This window comes from Canis lupus, chromosome 1 (genome assembly GCF_011100685.1).
Source record: "Canis lupus familiaris isolate Mischka breed German Shepherd chromosome 1, alternate assembly UU_Cfam_GSD_1.0, whole genome shotgun sequence".
NCBI classification, from domain to species: Eukaryota; Metazoa; Chordata; class Mammalia; order Carnivora; family Canidae; genus Canis; species Canis lupus.
This window is the reverse complement of record NC_049222.1, coordinates 44,434,987-44,453,189: the sequence shown is the minus strand read 5'-3', so window position 1 is coordinate 44,453,189 and position 18,203 is coordinate 44,434,987. Positions and strand designations below refer to the sequence as shown.

At 36.8% G+C, this 18,203-nt stretch overlaps 1 pseudogene; it reads right to left on the bottom strand.

The window, feature by feature from the left end:
* Window positions 1–595: 595 nt before the first annotated feature.
* On the bottom strand, window positions 596–10,773 carry LOC119875905 (annotated as a pseudogene).
* Between the last annotated feature and the right edge of the window lie 7,430 nt (window positions 10,774–18,203).

The window sequence follows — 18,203 nt, the reverse complement described above, 5'->3', positions numbered from 1 at the left end:
ACCAAACCGATGGATGAACAAGTTAGGCTGGCCTTTTCTCCTGTTTTTTTTTTTTTGTCTTTTCCTTTGCTATGACAGTGATTTGCTGTTGAACATCTGGCCCATCACCAAGTGATGAAGTGATGACCCTTTCTGTGTAACACAAACCAGAACAGGGACTGACTTTGAGAAGTGACAGGGATATGGAATGATATGATGAACATTATAAATTAAAGAAAATGAGAAGCAATGTAGCATCACTTTACTCAATGTGCTACATCATTTTTAATGTTGCAAGAAGCAACAGTGTGAAGATACTGATTTTTAGACAGCTTGATGAATTTCTAGTTGGCATATCTTCTATAAAACTAAATATATACAAATTATATTAATGAAGTATTCTCTGTCACGATGACATAATTTTGCTCCTCTCCTCCCTCCAGCCTATGGTTAGGAACCTCCATCCATTCGTTACGGATCAACTTCTAAGGATTAAAAACTTCCGGATTGGATACAAACTTAAGTTTTAGTCATCCCCAGTAGGGTGCCCAATTCTAGAAGCTGCATACTTGATGTTAGTCTATCCACTGTATTGGCCGTGGGAGGGGTTGGTTCTCTAGGTTCTGACGGATCGAGATTCGAGTGAGTTTTGTTGCCCAAGGGTGGAGGAGGTTGGGATAAGAACTCTCTGAAGAATCGTTTGAAGGTTTTTCATTCCAGAAATGCAATAAAGACGGGGTTCAGGCCAGCTGTTTGTGTACCCTAGCGCAATGCAGAAGTGCCAGGACAACAGTCTGGAATGTAGTTTCTGGGCTTGTGATCAAGGTTTTAATGATGACGTAAATGTGAAGGAGGTCCAGCAAGACAATGACACAGCCACAACTACCAGCACCATCCTGGTGATTATTCGCAGATCCTGTCTTTTTCTTTGGAGCCCCGAGAGCTACGGACGTCTTGAGGCGTAAGATCATGTCCATAACACACTGAATGTGAGGACGCATGATAAAGGCAAAGATGAAAACGCAGATTTTAGAGGTTTTCCCAGTACCAGGTTGGGTGTGAGAGAATGTGAGTGTTACAATCTATGAAAACCTGAAAACAATATTATAAGGAAGACATTAGCAACAGCATCATTATAGCTTTGACCAGAGCTAACTTAAACCCATTAAGGGAAGTTCACAATGGAAGGTTAAAGAAATGAGGAGGAAAAACTCAGCTCTCGTGATTTTAGGGGGAGTTAGTTTTTAGATTTTTTGCCCAATATCTCATTTTTTTTTACATTTTAATCACTTTAAGCTTTCATTCAGCAATAATTGTAGAACTTTTCACTGTGAGCTAGATTCCTCTTGGAGTCTATGTTGACCATAAAATATATTACAGTCCAAAGGCTAGAGGAGGTTACCAAGCTATGGATATTTTTCTTCCCTTTTTGATGGGTGGTTCATCATTTCGGATATGAGGACTAGAAAATATGTATTTGTCATATGGGCAGGCACTTGAAATTTTAAAACAAGTCCCACCTAAGTTTGTTGGAATTTAAGTTCTAATTATTGGAAGAGCTTATATTCTTATTTTCTTCATTTTGATGATGCAGAGAAATCAGGAAAACACTAGATTATATTCTTTTAACACGTTTGTTGGGCTTAAAATTTAGGGAAAAATTCATATACAAAAAATCCAAAGGATTTTGCTAGAAAAAATCGCTCAAATTACAATCTTAAAGTTGGACCCCTCCATACTTGGCTCATGACTTTTTTTGCAGCACGGCTACAGTCTAAAGTCCATTATCCCTTATTCCTGAACCTTACCAGCCTGTCTTTGTTGTGGCCATAAACTTACAGGCAAACACTGGCTGAAGAGAGGATCCAGTTGCAAACATTTGGCGACTATTTTGGCATGCGGGGAGAGGAAATCCAGAGCCTTGACGGATGGCAAGACTGAGATGTAGCGATCAAACACTCATGGTTTTACAGAGGGTAAAGATGATGGGGAAATATTATAGTAATCTATGGAGATCACAATTTGCAGAGGGCTGGTTCCATCCAAATGGCATGTTCCCATAGGTAATTGACATCGGGAAGGGACAGGGTACTGGTAGCTAAAGGAATCTGCTAGAGCAGGTGAAAAATGAGGATGTGGTAGCAGCTCTTCATTTGGATCTAGGAGATGAAGGAGGAGAGTGGTGGCAAGTCAGAAGAGACCAATGTGAAATATTAGATCAGGCTTCCAAAATAAAGATATGCAAGAGTTATGGAAGCACTTGAGAGTAGATATGGTAAGGACTCTTTTCTAAGACTAGATTGGCTCCTTATAACAATCGTTTGCTTGAGCTAAGTACAGTTTCTCTACCTATCAGTCGTATAAATCTATAAATCGTTATTAATAACAAGCTGCCATACTGATTTACACGTTTTAAAAAAATGTGCCAAGCACTGTGATAGATGTAATAGCAAAGAGAGAGCGCTCCGGTCAATATCCAAAAGTCGTCTGATATCATGAAATGACTATAAAATGAATAATAATTCTTTAACTCTAAATATGTAAAGGAAAATTTTAGCTATATCTGTTTAAAAGTATGGAAAAGTGTAATCATACAAGAATGGGTTTGTATATATATATATCAATGTAATGGAGAAATGTGTTTATATGCCACATGTAAACATATATCTGTATACACACACACAAGATTATTATGGTGGCAGAAGGAAAAGAAAAAGAATGAGGGATAGAAGGGGTAAGATAAGGAAGAAGGAAAGTATCTCGGAATGGTAGATATGCAAGTTTCATCTTACATTGGTAGAGTAGTTGTTTTAGATAGGTAGCCACCTTAAAACAAAGTCATGAGTTGAAATGGCTCACTGCATGTGTTTTGGCTCTCCCAAAAGGTTAAAATCCCACCAGAGAATGGCAACAATCTGAAAGGGTAGGAACACAGAGGCTGGTTCTTGGAGGGATGTGTATGCCGTGGCACGATTGAACTTATTCCAATCCATGGCGAGGAAGCTAAGGCTGTTTGTTTTGTTTTTATTTTTTAAAGGCTTATTGAGGCATATAATTGACATACAATAAGGCATGTAATTAAAAGGTACAATTTGTAAGTTTTGAAATATGTACACACTTGCGGAACAATCATCTTAATTAAGATCAGGAATTGCAAACTGCAGCATGCAGACCTGGTTGGGATGTCGCTGCCTATTTGGTGAAACACCTACCATAGCATTCAATAATTACTTCTTATCTTTAGCTGTTTGATCATGATGCAGTGGCAGAGTGTCAAGGTTGTGAAGAGACCATGTGGCCTTCAATGCCTCTAAAATATTTACATCCTACCCTTACAGCAAAAAATGACACCTCTGATCAAGATAATGAAACATACCCATCACACCCCTAGAAGTTCCTTAGTGCAGGCGTCCTTAATCTTTCCCATAGTTCTCTTCCCTGCCTTCTTGGACTGATCTTGATCTGTTTCGGTCAAGTTTAGGTTACTTCAGTTACTAGAATTTAATGTAAATAGAATCAGTCAGTGTCGTACTATGTTTGTTGTCTAGCTTATTACACTTGCTAGATATTTTGACCGATTATTGCTACATCTTGTTTGCATGTGTCTAATGCATATTTTTTATTAGTAAGTTGGATATTATTATATGAGTAGTGGATATAGATATCATTCGTCCCGGGATAGGCTATAAACTGTATCTACTCACAGACACGTATAATGGCAATGAGTTGCAGGTAGTTTTTTAGCTACTGAAACAATTGAGCTGTTCATGAAAATTAATTATATCTTTGATGAACATATGGATTTTCTTTCCCCTGTGTAATTACCAGGAGTGTTATTGTTTTCAAAGCCACAGAAATTAGAGTGATTTAGAGAGAGAAGAAGAAGGTAATTGACAAAAAAACGGGGGCCTATAAATTATATATGATGTTGGAAGAATATCTTGTAATGTTTGTCAAATTGTTTGCGAGGTATTGTGACCATTTCCACATCTATTTGCGCTTCCTTAATGTTAGGAATAGTATAACTATCAACTGCTGGAGAAATCACTCTTTTTCCATTCTTAGTCTGAAGGTTTTATATTGGGCTCTCATTAACTACGTTTAAGGCGTCCCCGAAATCACTTAACACCCGACGTAAGCACGCATTGGGCCCTTGGTGAATATGAGATGTTCGGGATGGTATCATGTTAACCAGAGCCAATAAAGATTGGGGGGGAATTCTGGAGACAGAATAATTAAACAAACTATTTTTAACGATATAAACATGATGAGAATAGTAAGGGTGCTTGGAAGGGTCTGTTGAAAGTGGATCCAACACAGAGGGTGTGAATTTAAGGAGAAGAGAGGAACATCTTACCGGAGCTTTGGACTTTTTGGTTTAACAATTGGGGTGGTGCAATAAATTCTCTTAACTTTAGCATGTGTATATTTTTCAGTCACATGAAATAAGAAGCTAACTTTTAGTCCAAAGATGGTGTGGTTGGAGGAGGTCCCACGAAGGTAGTGTTATGGACTCATTTTTTAGGGCCCTAAAATCAGTGTGCAGGAAAGGTTGCCATTGTTGGGTTTCATATAAGCATGGGGGAAGCTGCAGTTTTTTTTTAAAATTTTATTTATTATGATAGTCAACAGAGGGAGGAAGGATCGAGAGAGAGGCAGAGACACAGGCAGAGGGAAGAAGCAGGCTCCCTGCACCGGGAGCACCCGATGTGGGATGTTCGATTCCCGGGTCAGCAGGATCGCTCCCTGGGCCCAAAGCAGGTGCCAACCACTGCGCAGCCAAGGGATCCCCGGCAGATGCCAGTTTTTTGTTTTTTTTTTGGAAGCTGCAGTTGGGAATGGAGGATTCCATGACCCCTCTTAGGGTAAACAGGCTCGATGGTTTTATTTGAAGCTTCTAAAATTCTGATGCCCCATGTCTTTGCTTTTTTGGGGTCTGTTGGTGAACAATTGCAGATGTTGCATCGTAATGCCCGAAAGGTCAGATCTGGGCCTTTTGAATTGCTTTAGAAGTTGAATCCTCTTAAAAGGGATTTTATAAAGGAAAAGGTAAGAGAAAGTCATTCAACTTTGAGGACTGGTAAAGGGCAAAAATTGAATTTTAGTTGAGGACCTTAAATGTGGCAAACATAAAAGGTAGGTGTAGACAAGATCCTCCAAAGTTCCAACAACAAAACAAAATAAACACAAGATTAAGAAGTATGATGACTTAAAGATTTTAGAAATAGGTGAACTGGAGCTCGAAGAAGTTTAAAAATTCTTGATACTTACAAAAATAAATTTCTTCCCACAAAGGAAGGAAAAAAAAAAAACTCCAATGTGTTAGCTACACCAGATAACAGATTGTATGATTACCTAAAAGCATGCCTAACACATTATCACTTTCTCAACCAGCGTACCTTACAGTTTCACATATTATTTAAGAGTGTAGTTATGTTAAATAATTTAGGTTTTACGTCAGTTTTAGACTCATCATACCTTTTAACCTTTTCTTCAAGGCTCATTTAGCACTAGGGATTTATTGATATATGTTTATTTTCAAGCTGAAAAATTTTCTCCCCGGGACGAGATGTTGGTGAAACAAAAATTTGGCTAGGGCCTACATCACAAGAGGAAAAGGGACTATCTTACAGAAGCTGTTTCAATTGGCATTTATTTTACAGGAATAATAAAGCTGTTTGAATTTTCTCAATTATCCAAAAGAGCCTTTCTCTAAAGATAGCCGATGTTCTTACCCCAATTACTCCACAATTGAGTCACAGAAACATTCAAAAGAGGGGCTTAGCCATTTCCTAATATATGGTCAGACAATTATACAGACCAAAGGTTTGGAATCTAGTTGCCTCTAGCATACTCTTAAAGGCTTAACTAAGGGGACAGTCTGATCAGGAAAGGGATCATACGTCCAACAAAACACGGGCTTTCATTCTGTTCTGTTTGATGCCGGGGTTGAATGCTGCACCAGAAAAGCTTAACATGAACAATAGAGTCACAGTTGTAAATATAGAAGACAATATAAAAGCAGGTTAGCAAACATGCGCTGAAGATGTGAGCTCTAAAGGGAAGGACCAATCCTTGCTGGTTCAGTTTACTGAGTGGATCTGAGGTAGGGAGACCCCTGGCTATTAACCATGTACAAGCCTGTTCAAACATCCTTTGTGCCTATTCCTTTCTTACTGTGCCTATCAAGGAATGTTTGGTGACAAATGGACAAAGTGGACATAGGAGGGATACATTGGCCATCTCCTTGGAGTGTCTCTCCTGAAGCTCCAGGGTCTTATTGATCCTTGACTGGTTTCATCATGCCCACTGAATGAGGGGCATTCCTCAGGCAGGGCTCAAGCTATTTTTTTCTTTTTAATATCTCCATTGACATTTTCCTCGTATGTATTTTTTTAAAGTCTGTGTCTATGTGGTTGCAGTAGCTGATTTGCTATATATAATCCATATATACTATACAATAGATTATTTCTTTTTGAAAAATATATTTCTCAGGGACTTCAGGTTTGAGCCCATTTATGGAGCTTCTAGATGCTGTGTTGGGGGAGATATAGAGGCAGTATGAATTCCATTTCATTAGCATCTCAAATATTCTCCTGGACTGAATTACACTTTTTGTGTATAATGCCATTCCTTTCTTTGTGTTTATGAAAGAAGTTCCTATGTATTTCAGACCCTTCCTTGATGTCATTTTTGCATAATTTACTATAGTTGCCGAAAACATCATTGATTTTGAACCAATTATGTTAAATGAAGCCACACTGAAGTCAATTACTTGTGTGATACCAATGGGCTTGCAAACCTTTGTTGGTTTTATGTTTATTTGAAGTTAATTTTGCGAGTATTGTTTGATGGCCTGTTTGGCCAGAGAAAACAAAATGTACCAAGAGGAGCTTGAAAAAGGAAAAGAACATATTCTACGAATCCAGTTTGCAGTTTCGTACCATTCAAGCCGCCTTCACATATGCTTGGCTTAGAAATTCACAGCAGAGCAATTGGGATGTTGCAAGAAGACTTAATCTTGTGAACTAAATGGTTCTGCTCTCTTTGTTTGTACAACGAGATTTTTTTTCTCCTTTTGTCCTTTTGCTTCTCCCATGAAGTAGAATATAACCTGTAATCTAGTAAGGTATTCAATGAACCCTTCTGAGGCAACTTTTCGTTGTAAAAGATACTTTCTTCACCATCCGTGCTTCTAGGATTTTATGTCTACTCACCTGCATATAAAAAATTCACACTATTAATAGAGAAAATAAGTTGTGTGTATAATATATGAGCAAAACGTGGTCATATGACTGATCGTACTTAAATTTCCTTCATGGTGTCCATTTCATCTTCATGGATATTACTAGGCAAGAGTATAAACAAAAGTTGTGGTTTTGGTGTGTGTGTGTGGTGGTATGTGTGAAAAGAGAGGAGATGAGAGAAAGAGAGATTTGAGATCTAAAACAAGAACCAAAGTCAAATGTCCGTGATGATACTTCATTGAGTATTAAACATAGAAAAGAGACCACCATACTAACTTGTATTTTCTGTTACGTTCTCTATTAATGGAAGTGGGAACAAGGGGTATTCTCACTTTGCTATCTAGAAGTTTAAAATATTTAACTTACAATTATTTCAAAAGTAGTTGTATGTGTGTGATGACCAAAATGTCGAATAGCTTATACTTATAAAAGGAAAGAATAATAAACCTCAGCACCTATGAGTCTTGGAGAAAAAGAAAGTCACTATTGCCAACAGTTTGGGCTCAAAAAAGAGCACAGAGAAAGGCTCTTAGAAATTTAAACAAAAAGAGGAAACTGGTCCTAGCCAGGGGATAATTGGCTTTTTCGGTCGTCTGGGTCACCAGAATGTGATACCATCAGGGAACTTTTCCGGTTGCGTGTACTCTCTCTTTATTTCCACACCCCGCTTCATTTTATTGTTCTCTCCTATTGTTATTCCTTAGTCTTTCATTCTCCTCCACCGATGAATGAAGTAATTCGTGAAGAGAGAAAGGAATAGTCTTTCACACCAGAGCAAGAGGAGGAAGGGAGAACATACTTGCTTTTTTTGAAGTAGATTGAACTGATGGACCCATTTAAGATAGAACGAAAATGTGAAAGTGAATAAGCGTGAATTATATTGTTGTGCATTCGTGCTCGGTAAAACAATCAGAAGTAATGAGAATCGGTGTTATCTTCATCATTAGAGATTCAGTGTGAAGTCTTAAGTGACATTGACCAAAATTGAATTAAAGATTCACTGTATACATATCTTAGTACTGTGATAGACTCCATCATTTGTCTGGTTTATATGTGGTTCTTCTTTGCTATTTCATATTATTGTCTCTTATCTTTATTGTATGCACATTTTTGATAAAGATCTTGAAGATTCTCCTGTAGGCGGAAATGGAACTGAAGTGGAGGATGTACGTGAAATACATGGCTAACCTGTCAAGACAACTCACATCCTCGGTACCGGAGGCAAACAACGTGAGAACGATACTTACACATTAACTGGCCAAGAGATTTGGCGTTAACCCCATTTTTGAGGGGAGGGGTTGCGGGCGAGGCTATGGGTTGCCAGAGGGTGGATTTTATGCATTTTTATGAGTGATGCTGAGTGCTAGTTACCCTGTGTTGCTTGGTGTAATGTTGTGTCTTTAGTTTCTGGGAAGAATTATATACCGTTATGGGTCAATTACAGAATACAGACATTGTCTTAGGTTTCACTGCAGCAAACGGTATTATTATAGTCAAACTGTTATGTGTGTCTCAGCATTCGCACCTACTCTTGATTGGCTTAGAAAATTCTGTGCATAAATATGTTTATGATATCATAAGGTAATAAGGATATACTATGCTATATGTATCTCTGACTGATTAGCCGTATCTGTAAACACGAAGTATAACCGTGGTGTGGGATCGCCTGTTGGCACACTTGTGAGAATATTTCTTGACTGTATGTAGCTGATTACGATTGTTTTGTTTGCATGCGCAAAAATATCAGTCCTCTAGACCACTGACATTCGGAAAAAATCAGCGACGATGAGGATCAGCAGTTTACTCACTCAGGAGGCTAGGAGCTATGTTGTGGTATACTTATAGATAACAAGTTCTTTGCTTTTATTTTTAAAGAACTATGTTTGTAGGCAAATTAGATAATATACTTATGAGTCTTCATAGATTTGGAAGTGGGTGCCACGAGTCTCCAAGAGGAAGAGGAGGCAAGATGTCGTTCTATTTCTGTAGAACTCTGAAGAAGTTTTGTACTAAAAATAATCATAGCTACATTAACTACCATTCAAATAATGCTTATACCGAGGAGTTATTAAAATGAAAGGATAAACAAAAGAGAAGAACACAACTTCCAACATGTCTTGGACAAAACAATTCTACCAATTGGACCAGTGTATTAAGAAATTACATTTTGAACGCTGTCCAAAATATTTTGATAGTAGATTTATAGCATTGTTGAAGAAAAGGTCAGAATTAAGTCTGCCTAATAACTCAATTATAACCTACTTATACTTAATACAAAAAAATACAACACAAGAAGCAGTTTCATTCTATAAATTTGATGAGTGTGCAGTTGATAATTGCTCGACGTATAGACTAAAATATGAAAAAGATAAACACAAAATGGAAAAGGATTAAAAAGAAATAAAACAAAGAAGATTTATTCCACTTCAGCACAGAACATTAGAACCAAGCGTAGCACCGAAATGCGGGTTGAATGGAATTGTATCAGATCATATAGGAAGAAGGCTGGGTTTATTTTATGTTAATAATAGTAAGGAATAGCCAAACTTTTTTTTTTTTTTTTACGAGAACACCAACAGTTTTTAGGTTTTTTAAAGTAAAAGTGAAGACGGAGAATGTATTCTTTTTTTCCTGTCGTTGCATTTGTCAAAATTACAAAAAAAAACAGTGGAAAAATAGGATCTGCCTCGTACGGATGAGTCGGCCAACAGGGATTGTCGACTGTGGGGATTTACCCACAAAGATAAAGATGCAATGAAACGAGGGAACCTGCACCCCGATGTTTATAGCAGGAATGTCCACAATAGCCAAACTGTGACAGGAGCCTCGTTGTCCACGAAAGAATGAATGGGATAAGAGAGATGGTGGTTATGTATACAATGGATATTGCGTCAGAACATTAGAAATGACAAATGTACACACCATTGGTTCGACGTGGATGAAACGGAGGGTATATGCTGAGTGAAAGCAAGTTCAATCCGGAGAAGGACCAACACATGTGTAGTTCTCATTCAGAGTGGTGAAAGCGGCACACATAGAAGGGAGAAGGGAAGAAGAAAGGGGTAGGGAAAATATCAGAAAGAGAAGACATAAGACCCTAATCTGGGAAAGAACTGAGGGGTGGTGGAAAGGAGGGGAGGGAGGGCGGAGGGGTGGGCGCGTGAGTGGGGGTGAAACGGGGCACTGAGGGGGCACTTGATGGGAGAAGCACTGGGTGTTTCTGTATGTTTGGCAAATTGAACACAAGAGTAAAATTAGAAGTTTCTTCATTAAAAAAGCAAAATGAAAAGCGATACTTTGGCCGCAAAAGAGTGGTCATTGTATACCTGATAAGGTAGGTGATGATAGGGGCTTTCCAACCAGTTTATCTGCAGGTCACCGTTGTGTTATGGATAGAGAGTCCAACAGGCAGGGAGAGATGAACAAAGTCGTGGATTTTTTCCCCCTCATTTCTTGAGGCTTCACCTAAAGGGTACCGGTGTACTTCTGTACCTGTAATTTCGGGATTATGTACAATTTCACTGGGAGGGCATGTGCATGATAACATTCGTGTAGTATAATATTTGGTGCTCGACTAAGGCTAAAAAAAGAATTGGCTCACTAGCAATTATGCCATTGCCCCGTGAATATTTGGCTCACTGCTAAACATGGTAGGGCATTGCAAAGCTTTTTATCTTCTCAAATTTGATTATGCTGGGAAAAACATCTTGGAAATCTGGAGACATTTTTCTATAGTTATATTGAAGTTATAATAGATATCATAGTTGTTAAAAGAAAGGAGCCGAGTTCATATCTTGTATGCTTTTATTTTCCGTCTACAATCCTATATCAATTCTATGTAGTTGAAACAACAACGCTCTCTCTCAAGTTCCATCAGGCTACCTTTCCAGCTCTCTTGTCGAACATCTGCGCACTTGCTATTGGCTTACTCGCAATGCAAGTAATTTCCCAAATGCGACGTGAGAGTTGACTTACACAATTACCAACTGCCAAGATAATCAGTAACCATCACTAAAACATACTATAGTATTATAACACTCCAAGAACTGGTCAAATCTCTTGCCAAAAAACACTATTGATACAGTGTTTACCTGATTTCTCTGTCTGCTAAGAAAACAAGATTCCTTTTACTATAACAAATTCTTAGAGAGCTTATATTGCCTCCTACAGGTTATTGCTTCCTTTCTAAGTGTCCTCAAAGTATGTTTTAATGATTTGATCTAGGTCCTAAAAACAGTTAATGCAAAGCTAAATATTCAATATGGTCTTTAGTTGCTACAAAGTTACTATTAAAACTGTGACTCTATTTCTTTCCCTCAGTTTTCCAGGAAATGTCTCCCATCCTTCTTTGCTTCTGAGGTTATTATTTACGTTTCATTTACAAGTTCTCTTAATGTTTCACAATATCCAGGAGGCTTGACCTCATTCTGAGTTTCCCAGTACCCTTTAACAATAATGTTTTAGGCTGAAGTTTTTTTTTTTCTCTGAAAGAGAAGCTTGAAATAAAATAATGACTGAAGAATTGTGCTTTCCTCTTATCTTCATTAATATTGAATCTTAATCTTTGCAACTGGTTAGCAGTGCAGAAGGAAGCATTCTTTTGAGAAATCAGTTATCTCATAGGACACCTGGGGTCTAGCTCCTACTTTCGAGGACTATATTAAAGACGTCATAACTAATTTTTTTCATCAATTAAATGTGGTTGTCAGGTTAGATCAGTGGTTCTCAGCATATTCCTTCCCCCCACCACATCCACCCCCATCTTCTCACCCTAGGGGACATTTGGCAATGGCTGGAGACATTTTGGCTGTCACAACTAGGGATGAGTGAGTGCTGCTTGCATCTAGTGGACAGAGGCCAGTGATGCTGTTAAACATTACAATGCACAGTCTACTGCAACAAGAATTAGGTGGTCTAAAATGTCATCAGTGCCAAGGTTGAGAAGCCTTGGCTAGGATCAAACTTATGATTCCTTTCAGCACCATTTATTTTATTCCTTTTGAATTTTCTTTACAAGAGCTGTAATTCAGTTTCTTGGGGAAAAGAGAAGGAAGGAGATGAAAAGTGTAAAGCCTCATTGAGTGGCTTAGAATAGTGTTAGCCAATTGCCTGGCAAAGTATGTGGCCTATAATTCATCACATTCAAGTCAAAACTAAGTGCTGCCTACTACAGTTATCATCATTCTCACAGACGTAGCATTTGAAGCTGGATGGAGTTACTTAGGAGCATTTAGTTGGGCAGTGGTAGCATCTGGAAAAATAAATGAGCCACCTAAACTTTTAGGATTTTATATTACATCTTCTATTTTTACATAATTATAAAGTGTTTCCTTACCTGAATTTTTAAATTAAATTTACATAGAGTATAAATAATATAAAATTACCTGACTTTTTCTTTAGTCGTAAAAGTTTTCTTAAACTGTACTTGAAAACCAGATATTTGAAAAGATTCTCACTAACATCTTTTATATTTAGAAAAAAAGCACAAATTTAAAAAGTACATATTTGGCCTATACTCCTCATTTGTAGGATAAGGCAGTTTGGACTGGATGAACTTTAGTGTTTTCTTTCCAGTTCCAATCACCTAAGAATTGTAAATATTTTGCATATGCTTGACATATGTATATGGTAGTCATACTGTAAGCCTCCAAGGTAAACAGCATGGTAAAGTTCTGTGAGTGACATGTATCTCTTCTATTTCCTAAGGGTAGGTCAGAGAAAGCATTTTTTAAGTTGATGTTTTGAATTTGAATGAACTGATATATATTTGGGGATTTTTGAATATAAGGACATTTTGGGTAACATGACAGAGAAGAGGAAAGAACAATAAGAGTGAAATATTCTTGCTAAATTGGTAAACTGTAGGATGGGTTAAATAAGTGTTCATAATGCCAAATATATAATGACTACATTCCCTTCTACATCCCCTATGCACTGCATTTTCTTAAGGGTTTTTTTTTTAATACTTTGGTTTTTCTTGAGTAAAATATTCTTATTTCTTAATGCCATTTTCCATAGCCTTTACTTTTTTGCTTTTCTATCAGGTGTCTTGGAGATAAATATTTCATCACTATAAGCAAAAGTTATTAATTTGTTATGCTTGATTTTTTAAAAAGATTTTATTTATTTATTCATGACAGATACAGAGAAAGAAGCAGAGACATAGGCAGGGGGAGAAGCAGGCTCCCTATAGGGAGCCTGATGCAGAACTCAATCTCAAGACCTCGGGATCATGACCTGAGCTGATGGCAGATGCTCAACCACTGAGCCACCCAGGCATCCCCATTTGTTATGCTTTAGGGACTTAAGCATACCACATTAACATTTTGTGATTCTGAATCATCTCTATGTCTACCTATCTCTTTTGATCTTTATGAAGATTTGACAATATGGGTAGAAAAAATGGGGAAACAATTAGGTAGCTTCACAGAGTTCCTAGATTCTGACATCCCCAGGATTCCTGGTATCTGTATGGAAAACAGAATAGTAGGAAGAATGTGGCTAATTTCAAACACAATATGTACTCTTATCTCCATCCGTCCCTTCTTTCCTTTCTTCTTTCCTTATAAATACTATGCTTATAGATAAATGATATGAATTATTTTCCCCCATATTCATTCTTGGACTGACAGAACTATTATTTTAAATCGCAGTGAAACTTTCAGCTTATCTTTAATATTTGATAACTATATGGAGCTAATTTTTTATTTGCTTATGTTCCTAATAAGTTCAGTTATTATGGAAGGAAAAGTAGTTCATTCCTTTCATTCACAAACAATAAAGCAACAAACATTAAATTAAATTTAAATTACCTCCCACCCAGGTATGGTTAGTAAAATAATATTTATGGGTATTCATTCCTTCAGCATACATAACTGATAATGCAGAAGATCAAACTCATATGAGGTCTTGAGAACTGGCATTATAATCTTTGGGATCATGAAAACCATTCATGTTTTGAAAAAGTACTATCACAGTTTTTAGCGCCAAAAATGAATCCTGTTAGTAGCTTCTCCTTACCCCACTTTCTACTCACTTCAAAGCCAGGAACTCCATTATATAAGAACGAAATTCCTTAGTGTAGAAGGAGAAGGGCAACAAAAGTTGTGACTCTAGGTTCTTGATTTCTATGCAAATATTATTAGAAAGGAAAAAATTGAGACATGTTCTATTTTAGAAACTTGTAGTTCTCATAATGTCATCCCCAAAATAATTTTTGTCATTTGTAAAATGGTAGTGATATCCAAATATTTATGCAACCTACCCAAAGATATAGCACTCGAATGACATTCAAAAATTAAATGACCGGTTTGTAATTGGTCATCTTCATTCAGATGATCAGTTTGTTTGGTATGAGGAAAAAAAACACAAAAGCAAAAAAAATACTATGTAACCTGCATTTCAAATTCATAGAGGTAGAAGGAAGAATAAATGAGTTGTAGAAAGTTTAAAAGAGCAAAATATCTACATTTTGTACTTAGCTCCCAGCAATAAATATAGATAACAAATAAACACAACCCTGTCTCAAAACACGAAAGCTCAATGTGAGAATTGTTCATGTTAAATAATTAGGAAAATAACAATTCTCCCACTTGAGGTTAGCCGAATAAGGTAACATCTCATTTAAAGTTACTTTTTAAAAGGATGAATGTGTTGCTGTATATTATCAGTTACATCAATTGAAACAACAAGCACAGGAAAATTGCTGCTGTGTAATTAATTAGTAATCTAATCTTTAAAACTTAACCTCCCTGAAAGATGAGAAAATTCCATTCAAGAAGAATGTTAGCTAATTCATGCCTCAGAGTCACTGTATGGTTCTGATATACATATAATCTTGTGCTTAAAACCCTCTTATATGCAAGTTGAAAAAACTGAACTCGTATAAGATGAAGAGGTTGCTTGCTCCATCACATGTTGGACAGGCACAGCATGACAACTACAGCATTCACTCTTCTCCCCATCCTGGTATCCTCTGGCACCACCACCCAACAAGCTGCCTTCTCTAGTAGGATAAATGTGAATTTATAAAAATGTTAACTAGGGGGGATCCCTGGGTGTCTCAGTGGTTTTAGCGCCTGCCTTTGGCCCAGGACGTGGACCCTGGAGTCCCAGGATCCGGTCCCACATCCGGCTCCCTGCTTGGAGCCTGCTTCTCTCCTCTGCCTGTGTCTCTGCCTCTTTCTCTGTGTGTCTCTCATGAATAAATAAATAAAATCTTAAAAAAAAAATAAAAATGCTAACTCAGCCTCTCTGACATGAATGAAAAAATTTTAACTTGTGGAAAAGCAAATGTTATCATTTTAGTGAGAATCAACACGACTTTAATGATTGCAAAAGATTTTAGTTCAAATAACTCATGGAATGATAAGCAAAATCCTCATTATTAAATTTCTAATTCCTCATGTTATTCATTAATCCATCTAGATGTTTATCTTTATACACAGATATGATATGAATACATATAAACAAGCCCTACATAAAGACCTTGTGGAATTTGAATTGTTCATATGTAAATGCTACAATTTAGTTCTAGGAGCTACCCATTGGAGAAGAGTGACAACCAACTGGTGGGGCAGTAGGGCACATAGATTCAAATTCAATTGGATTTGTTCCTCAGCCACTAATTTTGTAAATATGACCTTGGGCAAGTAATTCTGTAAACATTGGCTTTCTCAACTGTAGAGATAATAATTCATACCGCATATGACTAAATAAGTTATACTGGGACACAAACTGGTCAATAAGTGACATTTTCTAATAGTCTTAAAGCCAAATATTTTCTGTGAATAATCATATTTTCAGTTAAATAATATTTTATCCTCCCAGATAATGGCCAAGTTATACAAACATGAAATTCTTATTGTTATTTATTAAAGATACTATTCATTTTTAATATAAATATACTCTAGTACTACACATGCATAAAGAGGCACACCAATATTATGCACATGCACATATGTGCATACACACACACTCATAACTGGATCCATTTTCTTTTAAATCCTCTAGTTGAAAGAATATCCATTTTTGTTTTATTCACAAAATATGCATTAATGTGGTCAAGCTCTGTAATTTTTGTGAACTATTCCTTTGGGGCTTTTTGTGATGGAATTGAAATGCTTTTCCTTCTCAAATGATCTCTCCACAGATGTTTTATAAAAAAACATCAAGATCTAGTTTTTGAGAGTGATGTGGTTGATTTAAAAAATTAGGCTACTGCTTTTAGTTTAGCTGGGGATAATATAACTTTGTAGTTAATAAAATTGCAAAGCATCTCCTAATTTCTTGACATGGTACTTTGATTAAAATGCTAAGAAAATGCTTTAAAAATGGTAACCACAGGGCTTAGAGCTGGACTTGTCATATCAATGAGAAGAAGTTGGCAGAGGTTACCATAATATTAGTTTTATCAATGCCCTAAAGACTCATTGATAGTTATATTAGAAAATTAAAGCTTTGTCCACCTATAGCTGCATTATTTTGCTAAATATAAGATTCATTTGGTGAAAACATTCTTACCAATCAGCTTGACTAAAATAGTAGTCAGATTAGACAAAACGGTAACTTTTATACATTTGGATAAAGTTACAGCTTTAACCAGTATCAATTTCTTTTAACCAGTTTCAATTTCATGTTTTATTCAAAATGCAGATTCTTGGACCCTTCCTTGACCTTGACCCAGTGAACCAGAATTTCTTAGAGGAATTTCTCAAAACTTATAATAAGATTTGAGAACCTCTGGCTGAGACCATGTAATAATATTTGACTATAAAGTGGCATTGTGTAGGAAGCAAAGGAGAGTTTTGGATTAATACTAGAGGCCCAGGTGTTTTTTCGGGGTTCTGCTTCTTATTGATGGTTTGATCTTTTATAACCATTGAGCCTCCCTGAGCATTTATTTGTTTATGTTTACCCGTCAGGGTTGTTACAGGAAGCCAGTGTGATAGTGCACATGAAAGCACTTTTAATCTGTGCTGTGATACAAATGTAAGATAGCATTATTATGACAGTTATGTTTAATACAAACTCTTTAAATAATAATCCAACTGTCTAATAGAGTTGTTTCTTTTCCCATATAATGTTAAACATTAAAGGACATAGTCTTGGTATCAAAATAAAAAATGCATTATGGAATGCAAATCAGGGTGGGACATGAAGCAGTGAAGGCAAGTTAGAGTGGTCAGCATCTCAGGTCTGAGCTGATCTGAATTGATCTGAGCAAATGGGGAAAGTGCTCTGAAGCAAGGTGGAGTCCCATGACAACCACTGGCTGCTACATGTACAGCAGATAGAAAATGAATGTCTATGCCTGAGTCTACCTAATAAACTCTAGAAGTCATAAAGACTATGAGCTGGCCATAAATCAGGCATGGAGTCCTGCAGCTGGAGCAGGAAGCTGAGTCCTAGAATGCACAAAGGAGAGGAGGACATTTTTATTTTATTTTATTTTATTTTATTTTATTTTATTTTATTTTATTTTATTTTATTTTATTTTATTTTTATACTTAGCCAGAGCAAGACCTCTTTAGGGCCTGGAATCCAGTTCTTGGCCTGCTCATCAATAGCACTTGCTAAAAATAAAATTAGAAGACCAGCACACATGTAACAATTTTTTTTTTTTTGACAGTAGAACTTTTGATCAGAGGACTCAAGAAAAGAAAACGAAGAACCCCTTCCATGAATATTTTCCAGTTACTGAAGAGTGAGCCTGGAATAATGGCAGAGTGTTACGTAAGCATTGAGGTCATCAATTAGTAACATAAGAAAGGGGTCATTCCTACTGTCCTCCATATCTCCTGAAATATCATGAGCCCTTTGATCATTCACTCGTTCAATAGATATTTTTAGAGTACTTATTAATATGTCAGACACTGTTTAGGTAGCTACTGGAAGAAGAAGAAGGAGCAAGGCAGATGTGGTTCACGCCCTCAGGAAGCTATGCTTGTCCAGTGCAGCATCGCCTACTGTAGATAG